General features: G+C 44.1%; 1 pseudogene; it reads right to left on the bottom strand.

The window, feature by feature from the left end:
• Window positions 1-10,321: 10,321 nt before the first annotated feature.
• On the bottom strand, window positions 10,322-16,794 carry LOC142840529 (protein FAM50A-like; annotated as a pseudogene).
• Window positions 16,795-17,710: the final 916 nt, after the last annotated feature.

Below are 17,710 nucleotides of genomic sequence, written 5' to 3'. Positions count from 1 at the left end.
ACGCCTTTAATCACAGAACTCTGAAGGCAGAGGCAGGTGAATCTCTCAATTTGAGGCCTGCTTGGTCTACAAAGTGAGTTCCAGGACAGCCAGGGCTGCACAGAGAAAACCTGTCTTGAAAAAACAAAAACAAAAACAAGGGGGCTAGAAAGAAGGGTCAGAGGTTAAGAGCACTGGCTGCTCTTCCAGAGAGGTCTTGAGTTTAATTCCTAGCAAGCACATGGTGGCTCATAACCATCTGTAATGAGATCTGGCATGCAGGCATTCATGCAAATAGACCACTGTCGACATAATAAATAAATATTTTTTTAATGGTGGAGGATTAGACATGTAGTTCAGTGGTTTAGAACACTTGTTCTTGCAAAGGACCTGGGTTTGGTTTTGAGTATCTACGTGGTGATTCAAAATCATCTATAATTCTAGTTCTAAGGAATCAAATATCCTTTTCTGGCCTTTATGGATACCTATCTACATGCAAACAAAACTCTGATACATATAAAACAAATAAATCTAAGAGAAAATTAGAGAGGCTGGCAAGATAGCTCAATGGCTCAATGGGTAAAGGTACTTGCTGCCAAGTTGGTGGAAGTGAGTTTGATTCTTAGAACCTATATTACAAAAAGAAAGAACTGACTTTTGCAAGTGGTCCTCTGGCCTACCTATACATTATGACAATGTTCACACCCACACTCAAACACAGATATAGAAACATAACAAAAAAATGATCACCAAAGCTGGGAATGGTGGTACATGACTATAGTCCCCCCACAAGGGAGGTAGAGACCGAATGATCAGGAGTTGAAGAACATCCTCAGCTACAAAAATGACTTCAGAGCCAGCCTGGGTTACATAATACCTCATTTTCAAACAAAGAGAATCTGGAAAGATGGCTCACAATTTAAAAACAGTTGCTAGTCTTGCAACCGAACCTTGGGTTCATTTCCTACCACCCAAATTGTGACTCATGACAATCTATAACTCCAGGTGCAGGGGATTTGTTGCCCTCTTCTGGGCTCTGTAAGCACTATACAAGATGCATTAATATACATGCAGGCAAAACACCCATACACATAAATAAAAATAAACAAATCTTCAAAACCAACTGTAAATGTACTTTCTACAGATGTACTAGCTAGCTCAGTCAATAGAGCATGGGACACTTAATCCCGGGGTCATGGGTTACTGCCCTAGATTGGACACCAGATTATATATAATTAATGAAGTCCACAAGAGCCTTGAGGAAAGGTTAACAAATACTTATTTGAGGAACACTCACAATAAAGAAGCCACAGCAATCCTCTGCTCTGTCAGTGCTGGGAGCTGAATACAGAACTCAGACTACCAGCCAAGAGAACAAGCATGCTTTTTGTCTGCGCTCATCAGTCCACACATAGTACCTGAGACCATGCCCTAATGGGTCAGTACCTAATATATATATATATATATATATATATATATATATATATATATATTCTCACACTGACATTGTTTCTTTGTGAGCTTAGCTAATAAGTGCAGAGCTTGGCACTCTGTAGGCAAAGCTCAGTGCTTTCATACTGCTGTTGCTGTTGCAAAATAGCACAAGGCTTGGATGGAAACTGCCAATATCTGCAATATTCACTATGGGATACAACAACAAATGACAAGTCTGTATGTACATGATATGAAAATACATGCGGATGGTCGGGTGGTGGTGGCGCACACCTTTAATCCCAGCACTCGGGAGGCAGAGGCAGGCAGATCTCTGGGAGTTTGAGACCAGCCTGGTCTACAAGAGCTAGTTCCAGGACAGGCTCCAAAGGTACAGAGAAGCCCTGCCTTGAAACTCCCCCACAAAAAAGAAGAAAGAAAATACATGCAGATGTTCAACTATCAAGTGATAATAACCATGGGGCCAGGAGGAGAGGGTGTGTAGGCAATCTACACTTTATTTAGAAAGGTGAGAAGTAGGATGCATATGATCTTGTCTTTGCATAGAGAGACAGAATGTAGAATCAATAGGTGGGTCACGCCAAACCCTTGTTGGAGCCATTGTGGGAACAAGAGTGGTCCAAGACCTTGCTGCTGAAAATGAATGAAAAACCTTGATATCTGCCATCCATGCTGGCTTCTGGTTGACCATTCAAGGTAAATAAGGGGGGGGGGAGTACTGTACTAGTTACTCTTCTCATTACTGTGATATAATACCAAAAAGACCTCAAAGAATTAACAGTTTATTTTGAATTACAGTTTGAGAATACTGCACAGCATGAGACAAAGACCCAGTGATAAGGTATCTGATCACAATGAAGCAGAGAGGGATGAATGCTGGTGCTCAACTCCCTTTCTCTTTTCTTCTTTTTTTATTCAGTCTGGAACTTCAGCCCATATTCAGGGCCTTCCCTCACCTAAACCTCTCTGAAAACAACCTCACAGACACACCTAGAAGTGTCTCCCACATGATTCTGGGTTTCATTTTGTTGTTTTTGTTTGGTTTTAAGACAGGGTTTCTCGCAGCTCAGGCTAGTCTCAAGCTCTCCATGCAACTGAGGGTGACCTTAAACTTCTGATCCTCCTGCCTCTATCTCCCTAGTTCTGAATTTTGTGTGCACCACTAAATCTGCCTGATGGCTTGTCATTTGAATATCATCCCACTTTCCCAACCTTTCTTCCTCCTTTCTCCCTTCCTTGTAAGACAAGGTTATGCTTTGTAGTCCATGCTGGCCTCAAATGCATAATTTTCCTGTCCACACCTTCCTATAATCTTGCTAGATGTCAGTGATGTCCTTCTGCCAGAAAAGCCCCATCATTTTACTTCAGTTTTTGTTTCTTTCTTTGTTGCACACACACACATCACGAACTGACAGAAAAATGAGGGATGAGGGTGTAGCTTAGTGGCAGAGTACTCTCAAAGTACCTCCAGTATTGCAAAAGAAAATAGAAAAGGAAAGAGGAAAAGGAAGCACAGGGTTCACAGCCAGGCTGGTCTACAAAACAAGTTCCAGGACAGACATGACTGTTACACAGAGAAACCCTGCCTCAAAAAACAAAACATCAAACAACAACAACAAAAAGAAACAGGAATGAACCCTGGGCAAGCAGATCAATAGCCTTCTTTCTCATTGTACTACTTCTGTGCATGGCCCACACCCTTTCTTTATGAAGTCACGAATTTCCAGAACAGTGAATGGCATCTGCTAGCAGCTCCTTTACTATTTTCTGCAATCCTATTTTTTCTTCTGAACTCTACATTCATCTCAGAGAACCTCCAAGGGCCTACTGAACCTGGGTCACACCTAGTGAATCCTCCTCAGTCCAGCACCAGCTTCCAATAATGAGGTCCATGTGGAGACAGTTGAATCCCAGTGGCCACACAGGAATCTTAGGAACTAGATTCTAGTTCTGTTCTTCCAGCTTGGCCTCATGATGGTTAATGTTGTCAGCTTGACAGGATCTGCAGTCTAGATTCTATATTCACTAAGAGACCAGCCTCTGGTTGTGTCTGTGTGGGAGTTTCTATATTGAGTTAATTGAGATAGGAAGATCCTCTCTGTGGGTATAGGTAACACCATCCTACGGGCCAGGGTCCAAGAAATAATATAAAAAGGAACTGAGCTGAGCACAAGCTTTCGCTTCACTCTGCTTTCTGCCTGTAGACACAATGTGACCAGTTGCCTCAAGCTCCTGCCACTGTGCTTTCTCTGCCATGAGTGACTGTACCATCAAACTCTGAGCCAAGATAAACCCTTCCTTTTTGTAAAATTTTATTTTATGTGAATTGGTGCTTTACCTGTTATGTTATATCTGTGTAAGGGTGTGAGATCCCCTGGAACTAAAGCTATAGACAGTTGTGAGCTGCCATGTGATTGATGGAAATTGAACCCCAGTCTCTGGAAGAGCAGTCAGTGCTTCTAAATAATGAACCACCTCTCCAGCCCTGTTCTGCTTTCTTCCTTAAGTGCTTCTGTCAGACATTTTATTGCAACAAGGAACATAACTAATACAACACAATGTTTCTTTCCTACCTGCCAGTTCCCGAATAGCCATTCAGAGGCTTAATATTACTTATAAATGTTTGGCTGATATCTTGGGCTTTTACCAACTAGCTCTTACAACTTAACCCATTTCTCTCAGTCTATATATTGCCACGTGGCCATAATGTTACCTCATTTTCTACATGTCTTCCTGGCTCAGCAGCTGGCTGGCTTCTCCCAGACTCCACCCTTCTTCTCCTGTATCTCTGCTTGGATTTTCCACCTGTCTATCCTGCCTTTCTATAGGCCAAAGCAGCTTTATTCATCAACCAATGAGAGCAATGCATATTCACAGCATATAGAAAGATATCCCAAGGCAGCTCAACACTTCAGACAAAGGGATCCTGTGTTCCATCATGGCACATCCTTCTGTCTCTCCATTAGCCACAGCAAGAATGTGACCTCCCCTGTCAGTGGCACTGGGATTTGTCTCTACGGCATTTACAAGCTTTTTCAGATCCTATTCTCTTTGGATGTATACCTTGCTGAGCCTAGACATAGTAGGTTGGGCCTTGGACCTTCCACAAAGCAAAGTGCCTTACCCTCTCTTCAGATTGGAGGGTGGCAGAGTGGTAGAGTGTGTGGAGGGAGTGGGAAGAGGGGAGGAAGTGGGAATTTGGATTGGTATTTTTTAAGTAATAAAATAATAATAATAGTCTGAAATATTAAAAAACCCTACTACACTGTTTTAGAATAAAAAGACACATTTCTAAGCATTTCTGAAAGGATTCAAAACTCCAGTGATTCAATGCAATGCCCAGCCAAATTCTTCAATGTAACATGAATGGGGCCTGTTTGTTTGTTGGGTTTTTTTCCCACTCGGTACCAACAACTGTTTAGCCCCAAAGAAAATCACACATAGGCCTCCATAAATTATAATCTGATTGGTCCATTATCTCTAGCCTCTCACTGTCTAACTCTCACATCTTGATTAATCCATTTTTCTTATCTATGTTAGTTAGCCATGTGGCTCAGTACCTTTTTTCAGTGGTCTGGGCAGGAGTGAGGGAGGAATCAATTTCCTCCTTCCCAGAATTCTCCTGTTCTCATTAAATCATTTCTACTTCCTGTCTGGTTTTCTCACCTATATTTCCTGCCTAGCCAATCAGCATTTATTTAAAACATGATTGATACATTACAGACAATTCTCCCACACTTCAAAGACCTCAAAAGAATGGTACTCAACTTCACATGGAAAAGCAAAAAACCAGGATAGCCAAAACAATCCTGTACAATACAAGAACTTCTGGAGGCATCACAATCCCTTACTTCAAACCCTACTACAGGGCTACAGTACTGAAAAGAGACTGGTATTGGCATAAGAACAGATAGGAGGACCAATGGAACCAAATAGAAGACCCGATATCAATTCACACATCTTCAAACACCTGATTTTGGACAAGGAAGCAAAAATCAAATAGAAAAAAGAAAACCTATTTAACAAGTGTTTCGGCATAACTGGATATCAACATTTAGAAGAATGAAAATAGACCCATATCTATCAACATGCACAAAACTCAAGTCCAAATGGATCAAAGACCTCAACATAAAGCCAGACACACTGAACCTTATTAGAAGAGGAAGGGGGAAGTACACTTGAACGCATTGGCACAGGTAACCACTTCCTAAATATTAGCCCAGTAGTACAGACACTGAGAGAAACAGTTAATAAATGGGACCTCCTGAAACTGAAAAGCTTCTATAAAGCAAAGGACACAGTAAACAAGACAAAATGACAGGCTACAGAATGGGAAAAGGTCTTCACTAACCCCACATCAGACAGAGATCTGATCTCCAAAATATACAAAAAACTCAAGAAACTGGACAACAAAAGAACACATAATACAATAAAAAAAATTGAGTACAGACCTAAACAGAAAACTGTCAACAGAGGAATCTAAAATGGCTGAAAAACACTTAAGGAAATGTTCAACATCCTTAGTCATCAGAGAAATGCAAATAAAAACAACTCTGAGATTTCATCTTACACTTGTAAGAATGGCCAAGATCAAAAACACTGAAGATACCGTATGCTGGAGAGGATGTGAGGTAAAGGGATGAAATACCTCAAAATAAAGCCAGCCACACTTCTGCGTTGCTGGTGGGAATGCAAGCTGGTACAACCGCTTTGGAAGTCAGTGTAGCAATTTCTCAGAAAATTAGCAAACAACCTTCCTCAAGACCCAGCAAAACCACTTTTGGATATGTATCCAAAGGATGCTCAATCATGCCACAAGGTCATGAGCTCAGCTATGTTCATAGCAGCTTTGTTTATCATAGCTAGAACCTGGAAACAACCAAAATGCCCCTCGACCGAAGAGTGGATGAGGAAAATGTGGTACATTTACACAATGGAGTACTATACATCAGAAAAAAATAACGACAGCTTGACTTTTGCAGGAATATGGATGGAGCTAGAAAACATTATTTTGAGTGAGGTAACCTAGACACAAAAAGACAATTATCATATTACTCACTCACAGGTTGTTTTTAAACATAAAGCAAAGTAAGCTAGCCTACAAACCACTATCCCAGAGAACAATGAGGACACTAAGAGAGACTTACATATATCTAATCTACATGGGAAGCAGAAAGTAGAAAAACACAAGATCTCCCAAGTAAATTGGGAGCATGGGGCCCTTGGGGGAGGGTTGAAGGGGAAGGGGAGAGGCAGGGAGGGGGCAGAGAAAAATGTAGAGCTCAATAAATGTCAATAAAAAACAAAAACAATTCAAAGTTCCATCTACATGACTAAAATAGATATGTAAAATTATGTAATAATAAAACAGGAAGTCTGCCAAAATAAATAAATAAATTCTAGTGTTTGTTTCCCACAACACTGTGTCTAAGTATAAAATACAGTTTTATATATTAAAAAAAAGTATATGACGTCTCTAGCCAGGCATTTTGATATGTCTTTAAACTCAGCACTCAGTAGGAAAAGACAGGTGGATCTCTATGACTTTGAGGCCCGCATGGTCTACATAAGGAGTTCCAGGATAGCCAGGGGTACACAAAAAGACTGTCTCAAAAAATAAACAAACAAAAAACTGGCCTCTCTTTCCATGACAGACCTATGTCCTCTCAGTATTGACCCTAACGACTTAATCAGGCACTTGTAGCTGTTTCCAGAAAACAGATCTGTTGCATTTGTAAAGCTGTGTTTCTGTGCTTATCTAAAACACCTGATTGATCTAATAAAGAGATGAACAGCCAATAGCAAGGCAGGAGAAAGGATAGGCGGGCTGGAAGGCAAAGAAGGGAGCAATAGATATCAAGGTACAAGAGAACAAGGAGCGTAGGACTCTAGGGGCCAGCCATCCGGTCACACAGCCTGCCACTTAGTAAGAATGAAAGTAAGACATATAGAAGTGAGATAAGAAAGAAGCCCAGAAACAAAGGGTAGCTGGAATAATATAATTTAAGGAAAGCTAGCTAGAAATAAGCCAAGCTAAGGCTGGGTAATTATAAGTAATAAGGCTCCATGTGTATTTATTTGGGAGCTGGGTGACAGGTCCCCAAAAATGTCAAGAATAAAAACAACCAACAATATAGATCTTTCCCCCATGAAGACTCAGGATTCAGCTTCAAGGAGTTTCCTTTCCAGAAGATGCAGAACTGGAGATAGCTCCTTTCTAGGAATCAGGCTCAGAGTCCCTTAGGCTTCATCCATATGAATGTAGAGTTCAGGGGGCTTGGGAGCTAAGGAAGGGATTTGAAGCACTAATATGTGGATGAGACAACTGAGAGCAAACTCTTTTTCTCCACAGTACCTCTTCTGATGGCTTTTCAAAAGGCAGACTGGGGTTGTCATAGAGGACTAGACAATTGAAATTCAGAGCGGCTCCCAGCAGCATACATCAAGAGTAGATGAGATCTTGTCTAACTACCTACTACAATGTACTCCCAAGATATCCTGACCTGCTCTACTCTCTTCCCTCCCCAATGTGATCTCAGATGACTCTACTATAGGAACAGAGTCAATCATAGCAAAGTTCACTACAAACTACCATCATGCTTGCCAGAGAGGCAAGGTGCTCTCCATGGTGCAGACAAACATCTGGCCCTAAACAAAGGAAATCTCAGCCTCCACGTCAGACCACTCACTATGTCTCAGCTTACCCAAGAGAAACTGAGAGAGCTGGCCATTGAGATGGCAGAGCCACTGGTACTGGAGGTTGAAGCACTGCCCACCCCCAGATGGATCCTGTCCCACTGCTGTAATAGTGACCAGTCGCCATGCAGTCTGAGCAGGGTAGGCACAGATGTGGCAAGTGAACAGTGACTTCAAAGCACCCATAACAGCTAAGAGGACTCAAGGACCTTGGAAGGCTTAAGGAAGTACTCCCTTTTCCCTTCAAAGCCCTGGTCAAGCCTGAGGATATGTCCCCACATTCAAAGACAACAGCCAAGTGTCCTTGGCAAAGGAAAACTGGGCCATGGCAACAGCTGGGCCTTCCATTTGAAAGCCCTTCTTTTCCTTTCAGGTTTGTTCCCATGATATCCCTTTCTGTTTCCAGGAAAGGAAAGGTCCAAAGAGGCCAATCTACAGAAACCTTAAAGGTTGTTAAGGTCTAGGCCTGGAGGTATGAGGAATGACTGCTAAAAACCCAGGAAGTCTTGGAGTGATGCAAATGATCTTGAAGTATATGGAGGGAATGGTTGCATGCATTGTGAATAAACTAAATTATTCACTCAATTATATGGTTTAAAATGGGTGATATGGTTGCACATGCTTTTAATCTTAGCACTTGAGAGGCAGAGACAGATGGATCTCTAAATTTGATGCCAGCCTGGTCTGTATAGTGAGTTCTTAGGATAGCTATGGCTATGTAGAGAGAATCTGTCTAAAGAAATAAAAAAAATAAAGAATGGGTGAAAAGAAAGCATCTTTTGCCATGGTATGTAAAAGAGACTGACACAGGATCTTACTCTGTAGCTCAGGTGGCCTGGAACTTGCTGTGCAACCCAGGCTGGTCTCAAAACTCATTATTCCTCTACTTCTACTTCCCCAGTGCTAGGATTATAGGTGCGAACCACACAAATGGTAAAATGACCAAAATATTACATGTTATCTCAACAAAAATGTTTTAGGGCTAGAGAGATAGCTCAGTTGGTTAAGTTTGCCTTGCAATCATAAGATTACAAGTTTAATACCCAGAATCCGTACTTTTAAAAGCCCAACACTGTAGGGATAAGTCCCACCCCTTAGGGGGCATGTTCGCCTCAGGCTAATGTTTACCTATAAATCTGGTGAGCGTGCTCACAGAGCTTGCTTCCGCTTTCCTGGTCTCTGCAGGAACGGTGGTTATGTAAGTCTATTTCTCCATTCAAGCTATATATATATATATTTACAATCTGTCTGCATTCGTTTACGCCATTACATTTTGTCGCCCAACGTGGGGCTTGAACCCACGACCCTGAGATTAAGAGTCTCATGCTCTACTGACTGAGCTAGCTGGGCGGCCATGGTGCCGGACAACACTGATGGTATTCATGTGCAATTTGAACCCTGGAGAGATAGACAGGTAGGTCTCTGGGGCTCACCAACCTTCTAGCCTAGTGTACTTGGCAAGTTCCAAGCCAGTGAGAGATGCCATCTCCAAAATAAATAATTAAATAAATAAATAAACAAATAAATAAAATAAAAAGATGGGAACAGAATGATACCCAGGGTTGCTGTCTGGCATGTGTGCACATGCACGCACAGACACACACACACATACACTCACACTCTAAAAATAAAGCACAGGTTCTTATAATGTAGGTACTCCAGCTCCAAAGTGTACTTTTTTATTTTAAAAGAGAAAAACAGTAATGACAATACTAGGGCCAGAGAAAAGCAACCAACATCCTCCCAGAGTACTCTGGTATGATCCCAGGGAATCTAGGCACCTGGAGTCCTGAAGACATGAGGGACACTCTAGGAAAAGTGAAGGTCATGCCCACTTCTGGATGCTCACCGGATGTGGTGTGGAAAAATGGGGACACATGAAACAAGAAATGGAAGCCAGGAAATAAATAGGGGCAGGCTAGCATGTCACTTCTGAATCTCCTCCTCCTCCTCCTCCTCCTCCTCCTCCTCCTCCTCCTCCTCCTCCTCCTCCTCCTCCTCCTCCTCCTTCTTCTTCTCTCTCTCTCTCTCTCTCTCTCTCTTTGTGTGTTATGATGGTCTTACTATGTAGCCTAGAGTATCTGAAAGCTTGGTGCTCCTCTTGCCTCAATTTCCCCGGGGCCGGCGGGGATTACAGGTATGTTCCACCGTGTCACATTAGTTATCTCTGGTTTACCGTCAGGATGGTTGCAGATTACGAAAAGCTGAGATGACTCCCATCACCTGACTTTGAACTGCCAAGAACCATCAGTGGGACACTGAGAAGTGGCTTCCCAGGACCTAACCTTCCTCCCTGCCTTCCCTGCCTCCTCCCCGTGTACTTGTCCCATTTTTTCTCTGGGTCATAGGGCTCCCAGTGACTGGCAGGAAAGATGTGCTTGTTCTTCTCATACCAGCTCCGCAGCACCACTTTGCCAGCATGTGACTGGGGAATGAAGGCTGTGATTCAGGGCCATCCTACCTGACCTAACCTTCCTGTGATTTCTCCCCAAGGATAACCCCAATGTCAGGCTCAGGGTGTCTTTGCTTGCCCAGTACCCTGGCACTATCATACCTCATCTTTCTCTACAGTGGCATCACTGAGCAGTCGTACATCATCATGAACATGGAAGTGGAAGAGTGGCCCTGGAGGGGAGAAGCAGTAATCCCAAGGCCATACTACTGCCTTTCCCAACATATTAGAACAAGTTAAGCTAGAATCACTCACCACTCTTTCCTCGTGCTTTGATGACGATGACATCGTAGAAGCTGCATTGCTAGGAGCAGAGGATGGGAAAGGCAAGTTTGTTGATCCTTCTAGGTCTCTATCACCCACTACTCCCCACACTCCTACTTGCAGGGTGGGAGCAGGCACCACTGTGCCTACTAGCCCTGGAAGAGTGCACAACAGTATAGTGACTCTCCTATGAAACAGTGTGCATGACTCAGGGTTGAAGGGACTCACGTGGGGGATGGTTAGGTCCTCCTTGATATACATGAGCTGCTTCACCCCTGCTGACCTGAGAGAGATCGGAGGGGATGAATACCTGAAAGTCAATGAGTTGGCACAATACTTTAAGCCTTAATGATTAAGGGAAGCTGTGTAGTTTAGTGAACATGGGATAGGAATCCCAGTGTCCTCCACTTCTGGACCATATCACCAAAGCAGGGCTCTCTCACCTAAGCTTTCTACAGCAGGAAGTTAAGAAAAAAGAGCACAACTCTCCTCTTTGAGGAGCACAGTGCTCTCAGCACATCTTCCCAGCAGTGGAGCAGTCAGCATGCTTGTTTGATATGCTGGCTGGGGAAGCAGGCTCTTCAGGTGCATAACAAAGACACACACAATGCATAGCTTGCTCACCTGAGCTCACTCAAGTCTTTGCACAAGATCTCGAGTGCTTTCTGCAGGAACTGTTGCATGGTGTTGCCCTTTTTCATCTGCAGAAGCAGGTATACCAGTGAGTTGGGAAGGAAAGACAATAGCCCAAAGAAATACCTCCAAGAAGACAAAGATCCACCCTGCTATCCACAGAGGTTTCCCAAGCCAAGAGTGTCAGCTGCTTTCTATTGAACTCAAGACAAAGAAACGCTTCCATTGCCTACCTTAACTGTGCGCCAGTGTACAGAGCCATTCCAGTAACTAAAAGTGATTTCAATCTCTTCACCTACAAAGAAGAGTTGCCTCTTGGTCTAGAGACCCAAGTGCCCAGAGTTTCCTTGGCCTACATACCCAAGGTGAATGAACTTCTTGGGTCTTAGCCCTGCTTTTTCACTGCCCCAACTCTGGATCACACATGTTCAGCTCTACTAGAACTTATTGTTTTTGTGTCTGTTTTGTTTTTGACTTTTCGAGATTGGGTCTCATGTAGCCAAGACTGGCTTCAAACTAGCTATGTAGCTAAAGATGACCTTAAACTTCAGATCCTCTTGCCTTAAGCTCTTGAGTGTTAAGATAACAGGCCTAAGCAACTGTATCATCTAGCTATATAGTACTCACTCTTGATTTTTTTCTGCTTGGCTTCCCATTCCTGACGCAGCTCTTCTTGAAGCTGATTTTCCTCCTCCTGAGAGGAAATAGACAAAGGATGAGGTTCAGGGCTGCTTCCTGGGAAATAGTCTCCACCAAGGTCAACTTCATGATCAATAAATACCAAAGTCAACACCAGATCCAGGCAGTTTTTACCTCCCTGTCCTAGTCAGGCAAGAAGCTCGTGTCTACAACAGGGTTCTTCCCCAGTTTCCTTTTCTTTGTGGTGATCTCTAGAGCAATGAGACAAACAATATCTCACCATTTTTCAGAAAATGATTCTGTGGTTTTGTTTTTAGACAGTAACATTTATGTAACCCTGAGTGACCTCCTGGAACTCACTTATGTAGAGCAGATTGGGCTCAAACTCAGAGATCTACCTACTTCTGTCTCCTGAGTGCTGGGATTAAAGGCATGTGGCACTATGACTGTACTAAAAATGGTTTTGATCTCCAGGGACCTGTCTGTATGGTCTCTCAGGCCACTGGAACATGTTTTAAGAACTACTGACTTAGCCAGCCTTGGTGGCACACACCTTTAATCCCAGCAGTCTCAAGGGGAGAAGCATGTGGATCAGAGTTTAAGCCCAGCTTGGTGTGCACAGTGAGTGCCAGACATACCACAACCACAGTTAAACCTTGTCTTAAAAATAATCATTAATGTGATGGTGGCACACACCTTTATTCCCAGCACTCGGGAGGCAAAGGCAGGCAGATATTTGGGAGTTTGACGCCAGCCTGGTCTACAAAGCAAGTTCTAGAGCTGCTAGGGCTATTACACAGAAAAACCTTGTTTCCGAAAACCCTAAAATAAATAAAATAAAAAATAAAGGGAAAAACAGAACTACTAACCGAAATAAATAACAAACATAAACTAAAAGAAATAATCATAAATGCCAGGGAGCTGGGTGTCTAGTTCCTATTGCTAAGACCTCAAAATGATGGCAAGGGAAAACTCACCACCAGTGCTTTTCAAAAGTCCCAGTGAACTTGGAGTAGTGGCACACACCTGTAATCCTAGCACGCAGGCTGAGGCAACAGCACTGAAATTTAGAGCCCAGCCTAGGATATACAGTAAGACTATCTGAAAGAAAAAGATCCCACTAATGCACAGTGAGCTTGAGAACCTTTCCACTATCCTGTGCAATCTAGAATTGCTCTTAAGGTAGACGCAAGATGACTATCAAGGCCAGACTGAGCTATGTAAGACCCTGTCTCAAATCAACACTACTTGCCACCTAGAGCCCTGAGTACTACTGAATGTATATCTAGCTCAACAAGCTATCTAATGATATTGTTTCAGATACAGTTGGGTTAAATGTACTGCTAAATTAAAGTGGAAGGGCCCAGTGTGGTATTACACACTTATATTAATCTTAGCATTGAGGAAAATCAAGAGGATTGGAAGTTCAAGGCCAACCTTAGCTACATGGGACCCTGACTCAATAAAAAAAAAGAAAATTAAAAATTACAATGACAGGAAACAACCACAGGAAGGGGGGCCTACATGAATAAGATAACAGCTATTGCCTAACTTATTCCAAGTCCTCAAATGCATCCTTTATCCTGTTATTTCTGTCCAACTGTTTCACTTCATTATCTACTCGTCCTACCTCCTCCCATCTCTGCAACTAACGAAATACTCATCCTTCATACCCAACACAACTATTCCCCATATGACTCTTTCTCTCACATGGATCTAGTAATTTCCCCTGGGCTCTAAGGAAAGCAGCATTCCTGAATATCCGGAGTCCATACTGACTGTGTAGCCTGGCCAGGCACAGAACAGATATGCATACATAGGGCTGTACATTAGAGGCACTGGATTTCAGAAGGTATAAGATGAAATTCACCAATCACTACCAGTGCCCAGTGGCCACCTGTGGTGAGCAGTTACAATATCTGGCAGTGGCCAGGCATGGCACACACTTTAATGTCAGTATTCCGGGAGGCAGAGGCAGGTGGATTGCTGTGAGTTCAAGGCCAGTCTTCTCTAGAAAGTCAGTTCCAGACAGCCAGGACTATTACACAGATAAAGTCTATTTTGGCAAAACCAAAACCATACCAAACCAAACAAACAAAAAGAAACCTCAAAGTACCTGACAGAGTAGTCACAAACATTCCCATTATTTCAGAAATTTTCAGCAGGCTATCCACTCCCCTCAGTTTATCCTGTGTGCCCCAAAGGACAGCTTCTGGATCCCTTTAGACCAGGCACTAGTCCTCTGGTAACTTCCCACACTGGTGGGTCCTGTACAGAAACCTCTGGTCTAGCTCTGACTCAGTCTCCTGTTGCCAGTACTTCTGTACTTTAGCGTTAAAACAATGGTGCTGCCTCACTTCCGTTTTTCCTTACACTGTGTGAAACTGGGGACCAAAGCCCAGTAGGTAACCAGCGCTAAAGAATGAGTGTGCTTCTTCCTTTGCCGGCCCAAATGTTAGCCCAAATGTCAGGACAGAGCTCTGGCTGGCAGTGCCCTAACATTCCCTCTCCAGTTCCTCCTCATACATGGCCACCTCTTCCTCCTCTTCACCTCCTTCCTCTTCTTCCTCCAAGGTGAAGGACAGGCAAGAGATCTTCTGCTTGGCCTCCTTCTTGCGCTCCTTCTCTCTCAGCTTCTCTAGCTTCTTACCAAGGCATGGACCAGTGAAGGAGTAGCTCCTGGGTCTGGAAGAAGGTGGTACAAGTGTCTGGTTTACTCACAGTACTGGACTAGAGCTCTGCTTCCACAGCGTCATAGTGAGTAGAAAACTTATCCATGTTGGATTTCATTATATTCTCCTGAAGGGGAGGGGCATATCAGTGCAGACCATCCACTACTCACTCCACTGTGGAAGTGAAAGACTGGCTGTGGGTCCTAGATTGGTACCCAGACACACTATGATATAATCTTAGAAAACACAGACACACACACACACACACACACACACACACTATGATATAATCTTAGAAAACACAGACACACACACACACACACACACACACACACACACACCATGTTCCTGCCCTGAAGCCCCTTCTCTGACATAGAGCCACTGTGTTCCTAACAAGGGGTCCACATTGCACAGGCTGGGTCTCCCCAGCACCCAAGAGGGATTCTATTTGCCCTAGTTTACTTCAAGTTCAAGGACATGGCTCTGATTATGACACACCAAGCATAAAGGACACAGGGGTCATGGGACAGAGAGGAATGGGGACAATGCAGGCTGTTCAGGCACCCAGTAAAAAGAAAGGGCTCAGAAAGGACTCACCATCTTTACAAAGGAACAGAAAGAAAGATAAACCTGGAAAGTGAGAACCAGTTTGGAGCTCAATAGATACCACATCTGCTTCCAAAGCAGAAAATGGGGTCTCCCTGTGGAATGGGGATAGGAACAGCCTTACCCACCCCAGGAATTCCCAAGCACTAGCTGTACTATAAAGGGAGGACGACTTAGAGAGGATGGGGGACCCACATCTCTAACTCCTTTGACTGTTCCTTTTTTGCTAGCTGCTTCTCTCTCTCCTTCACCAGTGCCTCCTGTTGGGCCTTCATGTCATTCAGGGTCACGAGACCTGTGAGGCAAGGAGATAGGGGAGGAAAGGCTGGTCATCCAGGTCCAGTGAAGGAGTAGCTCCCGGCTCTGGAAGAAGGTGGTACAAGTGTCTTGTTTACCCACGGTGCTGGACTTGAGCTCTGCTTCCACAGTGTCATAGTGGGTGGAAAACTTCTTATCAATGTTGGGTTTCATTATATTCTCCTGAAGGGGAGGGACATATCAGTGAAGGCCATCCACCACTCCACTGTGGAAGTGAAAGACTGGCTGTGGATCCCAGATCGGTACCCAGACACACTGTGATATAATCTTAGAAAACACAGACACACACCCTTTCTTTTCTGGGTGGAAGGGTCCATGAAGCTAGGAAGGCTAAAGTAGCCAAAGGTCAGAACTAGAGAACTATGTGTCAATCCAAGCATGACTGAGGGCTGATGATACCTCCATCTCATGGCTGGTTCTTGGGTTTGGCTTCTCACTTCCCTAGATATGGCCTGTTCTCACCTGGAGAGCTGAGGCCCTGCTCTTGTCAGGAGTTTTGCCCAAAGAATTAAGCCAAGGTCTGCTCAAAATCATGTCCCTAAATCCAGCAGCCACTCACTGAAGAAGCCCTGAGGGACGCACTAGTACTCTGGGATGCTAAAAGCTCTGGAATGAGCTTCAGGGGCATACTTCTGTGCCTCTCCACAGGAAATGAGCTCTTCCCTGTATGTATTGGAAGGCTGGGAACATGAATTAGGAAACTCTGTGCTCAAGATTCACCCAACAACAATGCCACCACTGTGGATCCCTCCTGCTGAAGTTTTCACAAGCTAGTGGTCTCAATCTCTGACAGGGCCCAACACTGAGCCCACTTTACAGATTACACTGTCTCAGCTGGCTTCCAATACCAGTCAGAGATGCACAAGCAAGTCCCGCCCCAGGTGTGGGGCCTGCCCTCTGGGCTCTCTTAGCCTGCCTGAAACTGCCAGGGCCCACACGAAGCACATGCTCTGAGGCGCCCCAGCCTGGCCCACACCTCTGCGATCCTATGCTTCATGTGCTCCATTTGCTCACGTTGTTTCTCCCTTTTCTTCAACAGGTGCATGGCGCTGCCTCGCTTGTGGCGCCCTTATACTGAGCCATAGTGGCTATGGCTATGGCGGCAGTAGCCATGGCGACGAGCAGCAACGACGACCGTGGGTGGTGGAGACTTCTGCTTCAAGGAGTCCTGGCAACAGGAGTTTAGTCAGCTGACTATGATGCCACACACCAGGGAACGTATGGACACCGGCCCTGCCGTATGCCCCAGTGACTCTGGCACGTGATCACACCTTTCCCTGCCCCACAGTAGGCTGAGCTCCTTCACTCACTGTGCTTTGATAAACTACATATTCTGTTGGCTCTTTCGTGACAGAGCTGTGTCCCCTAGTTTCTTGCACATTCTCAAAGTTAACTGCTGTCTTAAGCTAGACCTCCAGTCCCCTTACAGTCTCCTGTTGGCCCCAAGACTGAGCGCAATGCTCCTCTGAGTTGTTTCCTAAGAACTCTTGGAGTTATGTCTCATGGTCAGGTGTCCTCATAACTCTGAGACTATTTCCCCTACTTATTTGGCTGCTTAGATTTTTTTTCCTGAAACAAAATTTCTCTGTGTAACCTTAGCTGCCCTGGAACTTACTCTATAGACCAGGCTGGCCTCAGATTCACAGAGCTCTGCCTGCAAATGCTGGCATTAAAGGCATGAACCACCACATCTTGATGGCTTGGATTTTTTGTTATCATCCAAGACTAAGTATAGGTCCCTTTGCTTCCCTAGGACTGAAGCTGGCTCCTAATTCCCTCTTGAAAATTTGTGTGTGAGACTGAAGAGATGGCTCAGGCAGTAATGGCTACTAGAGGAGAGGTACTTCCAGAGGACCCAGGTTCAATTCCCAGCAACCACATAGTAGCTCACAACAGATTGTAACTCCAGTTCTTGGATATCCAACTCCCTCTACCGGCCTTTGCAGACAGCAGACATGCAAGTGGTGCACATTTGTCTAAGGAAAACACCAATACACAT

This window comes from Microtus pennsylvanicus, chromosome X, assembly GCF_037038515.1.
Source record: "Microtus pennsylvanicus isolate mMicPen1 chromosome X, mMicPen1.hap1, whole genome shotgun sequence".
In the NCBI taxonomy this organism is placed as follows: Eukaryota; Metazoa; Chordata; class Mammalia; order Rodentia; family Cricetidae; genus Microtus; species Microtus pennsylvanicus.
The sequence above is the reverse complement of the archived record's forward strand: the minus strand, read 5'-3'. Positions and strand labels throughout refer to the sequence as shown.